At 37.1% G+C, this 9,196-nt stretch overlaps 1 protein-coding gene across 1 annotated transcript in view; it reads left to right on the top strand.

Annotated features, from left to right (window-relative positions):
* The first annotated feature begins 495 nt into the window (after positions 1-495).
* lats2 (large tumor suppressor kinase 2) overlaps positions 496-9,196 on the top strand; it is a 49,624-nt gene continuing 40,923 nt past the window's right edge. The window contains exon 1 of the mRNA XM_028435844.1: positions 496-680. The gene's annotated coding sequence lies outside the window, so the exon portion shown is untranslated. The remainder of the gene's footprint in view (positions 681-9,196) is intronic.

The raw sequence follows: 9,196 nt of genomic DNA, 5'->3' as shown, positions 1-9,196 counted from the left end.
CGTGTGATACTTATACAGTTAAAAATAATCAACCTCAAAATAAAGAAATCGTTCCTGACAAATAATTTCATATGTTACATAATTCTATAGGCATACAGAATAGATATGGGTTAGGGTTCGAGTAAGTCTGAACGCGATTGGTTTATTGAACGTTGAGCACCACCCCGAAAGTTGAGTGTCGCCCCGAATTGCAGGCTGCAGTCAGGGGCTTCTCACTGATTTTACTTAGGGCCCCGAAATGACCTGGTTGTACATTTCATATTGTTCAAATATTTTACATAAAAATGTCTCAATGTGAACATTTTCAGAATATTTTTTTTTAACTTATTTGCACTAAAGAAAATAGAGTAGGTTGGAACTGTTTTTATCTATAGGTTATGATACTATGGATCTACTGGTCCGGTCCACATGACTAACTCATTGCACAGAGTGAGACTTCCTACCTGACGATCTTCGGCTCTCTGCTGACGTGCGTCGGCGCAGTCACGTGACCTGAGGAATGTTAACAATGCAGTGAGTGTCCAACTTTGTGCTGTTTCTGCTGAGAAAATGGAGGCTCGGTCCTTCTCTGCTGCCCTGGTTCTGTGTCCAGCTCTGTTGAGAACAGGAATCTAAACTTTGTCTACTGTGATAGGATTTACGTTCCAGTCCGGAGTTATTGGGATTAATTTCCTCACATGGTGAGTAAAGTTATATTGTTCTGTTGCTCTTAAACATTTACACAGAGTTTAATGAAAGGAAAACGTCCTCCGTGTGTGTGTGTGTGTGTGTGTGTGTGTGTGTGTGTGTGTGTGTGTGTGTGTGTGTGTGTGTGTGTGTGTGTGTGTGTGTGTGTGTGTGTTAAACGTTGTTCTTTGTGGCCCTCACATTCCTGGTTCTCCAGTGTTTCCTGCACAGGAATGCGCTCCGCTAGAAATACACTGGGAAGGCCAGGAAAGTTTCAAACCAGACTTTTTCCAACTTGTTTTCTCTCCAGATGCTCCAAACTCAATGCTAAAACTTCACACATACGATTCTAACTCGTTTCAATGGATTCGAGACCAAAGTGGAGTTTTAAATGCACCAAAAGTCTGTTTTAACATCAATGTCTCTGTTAACATCATCCCCTGGTGCTACTACTGAGTCATTACAGCTTAATGTGAATGGAGAATGCATTTACAGCCAGTGTTCCCAACCTTTTATACCCAATGTACTCCTCATCCTTTCTGTGTTAACGCTATTACTTCATGTTATACATAGTTTATTTGTGTAAGCAGGGTCATCTGGCACACCACTGATTTAAGCCTTTTCCACCATCTTTTTCTGATGTTTTGGCCGTTTTAGATTTTGAACTTCACCTTTTGGTGTATTTTAAAGTGTTGTGCCACAATTTATTATTGATGGATGTTGAAAATGCGTGTAAAAATGTGTCCTATAATTTTAGAAATTAAATTGACCCCATTGTCCCCACTGAGTTTGTTCAAGTACCCCTAGTTAGGGCTGAACGATTAATTGCATTTGCGATATTATTTCTTGTCCTGTCCTGTTAAGTTCACAGTGTTTAAGCAGTGCAGTCCACATGTTTATTGAAACGTGAAGTTAGTTAGATATGTTGAAGAGGTAAAGCCACTGATTGGTTTGCTTTATTGTTGTGATCTGTGCTTTAAAATTCATATTTTATATTTATTTAAAGTTTAAATAAATCTGAAATGGTTTATTATGAAACAGATTGATTTATTGATTGTGTTCATTGAAAAATACATGACAAGAGGCCTTTGAAAAAATAATTGCATATTAAATCACAATATTGAGGGAAAAAAATCACAATTAGATTATTTTCCAAAATCGTTCAGCCCTACCCGTAGTTGGGAACCACAAGACTTAATGATGTTTTTCCAACCATTGATTTTATATTTATATGCCTGAAAACTATATAATCCAACAGTATAATCTATACTCAAATAAAATGCATTTTCCTTTTTATATAGTGTTTTACTCTAAAGATCAAAGCATTTTTTACTTGTATCATAAGGATAAAATCATTCCCGGAAATGTACTGGACTTTTGGTCAGTGGTTCAAAGTCCTTGTTTCAGAAAAAATTAAAGTTTGCTTTTGATTTAGAAATCATTGTTCTAGAGTCTGGTGGAAGAGTGGAGAAGCACAGCATCAAAGCTGCTGAGGAGCCATGTTGTTGTTGTCTGCTTGTGTTGGTCCACTTTGTTTTATTGAAGTCCATTGTCAATGCAACTGCCTACCAGAACATTTCTGAGCACTGGCTATGTTGATGAGCTTTATAGAGCCTAGTACAGTGCCCGTTGGAAGTATGTATTCATATAGTGGGAGCTTAAGTAGTGTTAATTATGACCAAATGAGTATGTGTTTGAAGGTTGGATGTACAAAGAGGTGTACATATTCTGTACTCTATAGTGTTATAAAGGGGTTTATTTGTGGGTGCAAAGTAAAATAGTGTGTGCAATTTCCCTGGTTTAAATCTATGGGACATGTGCATGATAAATGTTTGTTTTTATTACTCATTTTTATATTTTTTTCTTTCATTATGTGTATTTTTGTATCTTTTTGTGCATTTTTTGTATAATTATTGTTTTTTGTTGCCATTGTAGTGTGATTCTGGGGTCATTTTGTATTTTTTTAGTGTAGTTTTGTGCATTTCTGTTGTCATTTTGTGCATTTTTTGTATAAATATTTAGTTTTGTGTATTTTGAGTCATTTTCATATTTTTGTTGTTGTTTGGTGTATTTTTCTGTAATGTATGTTTTTTGGAGTCACTGTGTGTTTTTGGAGCCTTTTTGTATATTTTTGTGCATTTCTGTTGTCGTTTTGTGTATTTTTTTTTTGTTTAAATATTTAGTGTATTTTGAATCGTTTTCATATTTGTGTGTGTGTGTTTGTACATGTGTACATGTACTCCTCCGTGGGCTCACACACATACACGCGCTTCCGCCGCGCGCACGTGACTCACATCAGGTTGAAATGCATGTCACACGCCCAATGCATGAGACTTGAGACACCGTGTCGGGGAGATATTTGCTCCACAAACACACATACACAGACGCACGGCCTTAGCACCTGCCCACACTGCTAAAAGCACCAGCAGCATGGCATCATTCACTTCGCTTGATCAGCCCACAAACCCTCATGTGATCTACGATAAATAAAATTTCCCTTTTGGATTTAATTAGTTAAATAAATTAACTTTTAAATCCTAGGTCATTGAGATGCACCTGTAACTGTCACCTATTGCTAAAAGTACATAAATGCAAAAAGTAAATACATGAATAACCTCCAAAATAAAAAAACAAGATGGGTAAATGTTGGATTTTAGGGTGCGTTCACACACTAACGAATGCTACAGTGCTTCAACCGGTGCTGTTTGGATGGAATATGAAACGTGTCAAAAAAGATGTCAGTAGATATGGAGGAGATGTTTTTTTTTTCCCCAGAAACACCATTAATTGCAATAATTTTCCTCTCAGTTAAACAGCCCCATGCCAATGTGCCTTATTGATCATTGTCTTGTTATGGTAAAAATTGTACTGTCCATATGTGGTAATATATACATATACAAAAAATAGTCCACATGAAGACATTTTATGTTTAAAAATTCTATAAATCACGAGTGAACCTAATATAATATATACACATTTTTATGTTTTTATGATTAAAAAAAAGTTTTACAAATTGCTTTTCCTACATTTGATTGAGAAGTCAAAGTAAACCATTATCAGTTTGCCTGGAAAAAGTTATATTGTTGCACGCCACTCTGATGTCTTACCATCCCATCTTAATACAATTTCACTTTATTTATGTTGCGCCAAATACGTAATAAGTCATCTCGAAGCACTCAGCACTAAATACAAAGTTGTTTTAATGGGAAACCCCTCAAATTTCCAGATGAGAAAGCATCAGTGATGATGGAAAGGAAAAAACGCCCTTTAAAGGGGACATATCATGCTAAATCCACTTTTTTAGCCCTTAAATGCATTTTGATGTATATTTAGAGTGTTTAGAAGTACAGAAAAGTTCAAATTAGTCTCTTCAGGTGCTCCGTTGATATCTTTATATTCTGTTATGGTCATATTTTTCAATCTGTTTCGATTTTTCGATTCTCTATTACGTTTTTTGAACAATGACGTCACAGTATTTGCAGCGGAACTGCCAAATTAGGACATCAACTCCAGGCCCAACATTTTGAGCAATCCGCCATTTTTATTTCTCGCTTTTATTTTGTAGTCCAAGCTCAAGGATGCCGAAGTTACGAGAGGATAAATCAAAATATTTGGTTGCTGGATGTAGTAACCCACACGCTTCATTACACCATCTCCCAGCATCAGAACCTTTTCGAAGTGCCTGGTTGAGTTTTATTTTTCACGGATATGTACCCACATCTGTGGGTAAGGTCATTTTTGTGTGCGCGAAGCACTTCAAGGATGACTGCTTCAGCAACATCCGCCAGTATAAAGAAGGATTTACCGAAACACTTTGTCTGATTGAGGATTCAATTCCTTCTATCTTTGGAGACGACGAACAGAGCACTTCGGTAAGCTGTAAATAACGCTAAAAAGTGTGATGATAAGATGTCCCTGTCATTGTTTTGTTAGCATTAGCAGTTGCACCGTCTTCAGACTTCATATGTTAGCGCTGTGTGCTCGTTTTAGATCCTTGATGATATGGCCTACGTGGTTTAATTTAAGTCTAAAGTTTTCATTAGTCATTTCATTTTGCCGTTTTTGTCTCCGAAAAGACTGTATTAAAATGCATTTTGTGACGTTAGCTTGGCGCTAGCGTTAGCTCGGTGCTTGTGTTAGCTCACTTGTTAAGGTTCTGCAGGTTCATCATCTTCATTTTCATCTCGCTCTGCCGGGTCCGACTCTGTCTCGAACATGTAAGGCTGGATGGACAAGTCTTCCGTTGTTGACATTTTGTAAATAACGTGTGAATAAAAAGTTTATACACCGCTACATAACCGCATCTCTTCTATCAAACTACAAAAATGGCCGAGCAGGGTGGAGTTGAACCGAGTGTCACCTCTGCAACCTGGAGAGGGGGCGGGGTATGGAGTGTCTCATTTGCATTTAAAGAGACCGCACCAAAACGAGTTGCTCTCAGAAGCACATCAGAAAAGGGGCATAAAAGGGGCCTGTGGAGCAATAATAATGAGGAATTCAGACCCAAGCATTGCAGTTCCGCTTTATATAGATCACAACTGTATGACATATCTAAAAAAGGAAGGATTTAAAACCATGATGTGTCCCCTTTAAGAAGAAGAGACCTTGCAGCAGAACCGGACTCAGAGCGAGGTGTGGTACCATGCCCTCACACCAGCCCAAGAGGGAGAAGATGGAGTCAGGACGAGAGAGGGATGAAATAACAGCATTATACACTTTATTAATGTACTTTGGTCTGCCTAATAATGAAACTATAGACAGATTAATCGAAAGTGGAGGAGAAGACCTGGACAGTGACAGAAGCTCATCCTACAGAATCCAGTAGTGAGTTGGGCTGAAATTAGGACAGCAAGTACAGAAATCTGTTCCTTAATTCATTATGACACGGAATATACCCATACATGCATGTTTTGAGACGGTATCAGCCATTTCCACAATATTTTTTGCTGTAAAAAAGGTGGCTGAATGTCTTGCGAGGGAAGCAAAAACAAACGGACATGTCATATCTAGCACTACGTAATCTTGTGTGATTTTAGCATGTGCTTTTGGCACCTTTCTACAGTACAGTATGAAATTGATAACAATACTTATTTCAATTAACTGTATTAAGCATGTTTGACATAATTTTGGAAAGTAATAGCCAGTAATGACAGAAGGGAATGCCGATGAAGTGCAAGAGTCCTAAGTGAAGAGCTTTTTATATACCGAGGACACTTGTGTTCTGACCATAGACCATAAACATTCTGCCTTCCATTCGATTGGTTAGGTTAGGAGGAACATCCAATAAACATGCAGACTAAGGTGAACTCATTCTACCTGGAAAATACTAACAGGTCTTAGAGTGCTTTCTCACAGGTATAGTCGAAAACCAGGGCAGAATGGGCGGAAAACAGTTGACAATTTTATCATTTTGATTTGGCTTTGTTTGTATTCACAGCTTCTCTATCTGTTCTTCCACAACATTCAGCAATGGAACAGCAACAAGTTGCCGTGCTTTTGGTTGTTTTGATGTTTTGTTTGGTACCTTAGCCGCAATGCCGTTGTGCCTGGGCATCTTCGTCATCTTCGACACTTCCTGTTTTGGGTCTGAGCCCAGAGCGTTTGTGTTCAGAGCCCACTTGAATTGCTCTAAACTTTGATTGGAAGTGCTCGGAGTCCGGTCAATCCACTTAGACTTTGCCTGATTGATCCGCTCTAGACTTTGTTCAGAAACCCTAAATCAATGGCAAACTATGCAGCAAACCCAGTGTGAACTCACTTTAAGATATAATGGAACTTCATCGTAAAGAGCTTTGTATGCTAACAGGAGGAATTTAAATTTTATTCTAGATTTTACAGGAAGCCTATGAAGGGAAGCTAGTTCTGGAGAATTGTGCTCTCTCGTGCTTGTACCTGTTAATATGCTGTCTGCAGCATTCCGGAACAACTGAAGATTTTTTTAACAAGTTGCTGGGACATCCTGATTGATGACAAATGCATTGATTATTTTTAAACACCGCTTTAAGCCAAGATTTTCCTGATTTTAGAGATATTATGAGGGTGGAAAATGGCAGTTGTTTTTACTCTGTGTAGCATGTGATAAGCTTACAGGATTTCTACAGTCCTAACAACTTTAAACATTAAAACTCCACCAGAGATCAGCCACCTAACTAAATTGTTTTGTTTATTTCAGCCTGCATCCACTGTCCTATGATTGATGTGTGGTATTCTACTTGTAGTTACTTGTAGAGTGGTATGCTCATCAGTTGGACATGGCGCCTAAAGCATCACAGGAATGGAGGCAAGAGATTTTAGAGATGGGCCAACATTTGTGTAGTTTGACACCCTATGACCTAAAACCACCCCACCACCCAGCCATAAAATGGTTTTGTCAGTACAAAAGTGTGTGTCTGCAACAGTGAAAGCTGTGTCTTTCCAAAAAACGGCCAAAGGAGAGGAGAGCTGGAAGTGAAGGGCTGTCTGTGTAGCTGCTCATTCTTTACTGCAAATTCATGTCAACGTATGGTTTAAAAATGTTCATAACTGTCTGGATTTGCTTAGCACCTAATGTAAATAACATTTCATTTTTATAAAATATTAAATAAAATGAATTAAGCACAAACTATAAGTAGCAAGAAATGTTTCTAGTTAGTTGTTTTAGTTGTTGAGTTTGAGGCCTCAAACTGAAATTGAGCAAACAAATTAAAGTTTTTGTTATCCACAAAAAAATTGTTGTTTTTCAGCTAACATACACACAAAAATGTGACTCTTGAAGTAAATACTAAATAGTTCCTGATTTTTTCATGACTAGGATTGGGCCTTAATACTGTAATACCGTATACCACAGTGTAATAAAATAGCAAAGTTTCAATACCATTTAAAAAATGTAATGCACTTATTTAGGTGATAAGAATTAAATATCAAATATAATTTATTTAATGCCTAAACATGATCCTATGTCCAGCAACAGCTGTGTGAGTGAGTGCTGGCTGCGAAAAAAAATAAAAAAGTGTTGCCGTCAGTGACTGCTCTCATCAGAGCAGAGAGGGAATGAATTAAGACAGGCTTGAAGCACAAGCATGCATTCCACTAATAAATCAATCCTTTTTCTGCACTATGGATCATCCTTATATTTGATACGTGGATTACGCTGATCTGATGTTGACATTAACAGTTGTTTTTTAATAAAAGCAAGCTTACCACTAAAACAAACATAAATATGTCATTTGTATGAGGAAAAAAAACATTTTTAGTTGTCAGTGTCTGTTGGACCTGTAGGTTTCAGTTTTGCTTTGTCGGGTTCTGGTCAAAGCTTGAATAAGGTTCATATCATAAATGGTCTGTGTTTAAAAACGAATCGGCACCACAAAACGTCAAAACAAAATAATTGTCTCTCTTTTTCTTTCTCCTCATTCTCCTCTGCACCTGCTCATTCATTCTCTGGCTCCACTGCACAAAAAATCTGAGACAAACTTGACAATGTGCATACGTGTCAGATTGGAGCCACAAACTATTCACACTGGAGTCTGATCCAAGTCACATTTTAAATAGTAATGGGAACGGACAAACAAAAAATCGGATCTGTGTTTGGTATTCAGTTACTGAACGGTGAAGGCACAAGTCAAAAGTTGGGTGACACTGTCTGAGCATTACATCATAATTTTTAACTAGTCACAGTAATACCATATACCGTGGTAAACTAGGGAAGAGGTTTGACGGTATAAAAATTTGGTGACCGCCCAAGGCCTATTCATTCCAGGCCTCAAAGAATGGCCCGTTTTAATTAGTGTAGTAAAAAATTTAGCATTTTAAATCAAATGACAGTTATTAAAACCTCTTCTATGCGTACGGATCTCGATATAACCAAGTTGGATCTTACCCAAGGCTTACTATTAAAGTCAAATGTATTAAAAAACAGCAAAATATTTTAATAACTGTTTATAAGTTAAATATTTAAATAAAAAACAACTGAAATGCTAAATTTAAATGGTTGTAATATATATATAAATGAAAGTACAGTAGTTGTACAAGAAATGTAGCTTTTAAAAATAACATCATAAAAAAGCTAAATACCTGAGAAAATATTGTGAAACACATGATTTACTCAAATACTTTTAAGATTTGTTCATTTTTGGAAAGACTATTGAAATGTGTTAAACGGTTTTTCTAAATTATTTATTGTAAATCGTATCCTCTCCGAATCCACCTGTCCAGACTTTTTGAAACAAATCAATAGTACCAAGTTTGGAGAAGCAGACAGACCTCAATAAACAGGCTTTGATGAAACCTGACAGAAGATGATTGTTTCTAACTTTTTCTGCATTTTGGAGGCAGGACATCACCTCTATGCCAAGATCGAATCTGATTTAAGCACTTTCAATGCCTGTGAGTGCTTAAATCAGTTAAACAGTGAACAAAGCTGCCTGTCCGATTCTATCTGCAGGTATGAGTCAGCTCAGTGAATATTTAATTATTTGAAACCAAATGAAATTATAAACAAAGTGTGCAGTATGGCTGCATGATGTCACTTTATTACCAAACTCAATTTTTG

The sequence above is a fragment of the Gouania willdenowi genome, chromosome 21, assembly GCF_900634775.1.
Source record: "Gouania willdenowi chromosome 21, fGouWil2.1, whole genome shotgun sequence".
Classification (NCBI taxonomy): domain Eukaryota; kingdom Metazoa; phylum Chordata; class Actinopteri; order Blenniiformes; family Gobiesocidae; genus Gouania; species Gouania willdenowi.
The sequence above is the reverse complement of the archived record's forward strand: the minus strand, read 5'-3'. Positions and strand labels throughout refer to the sequence as shown.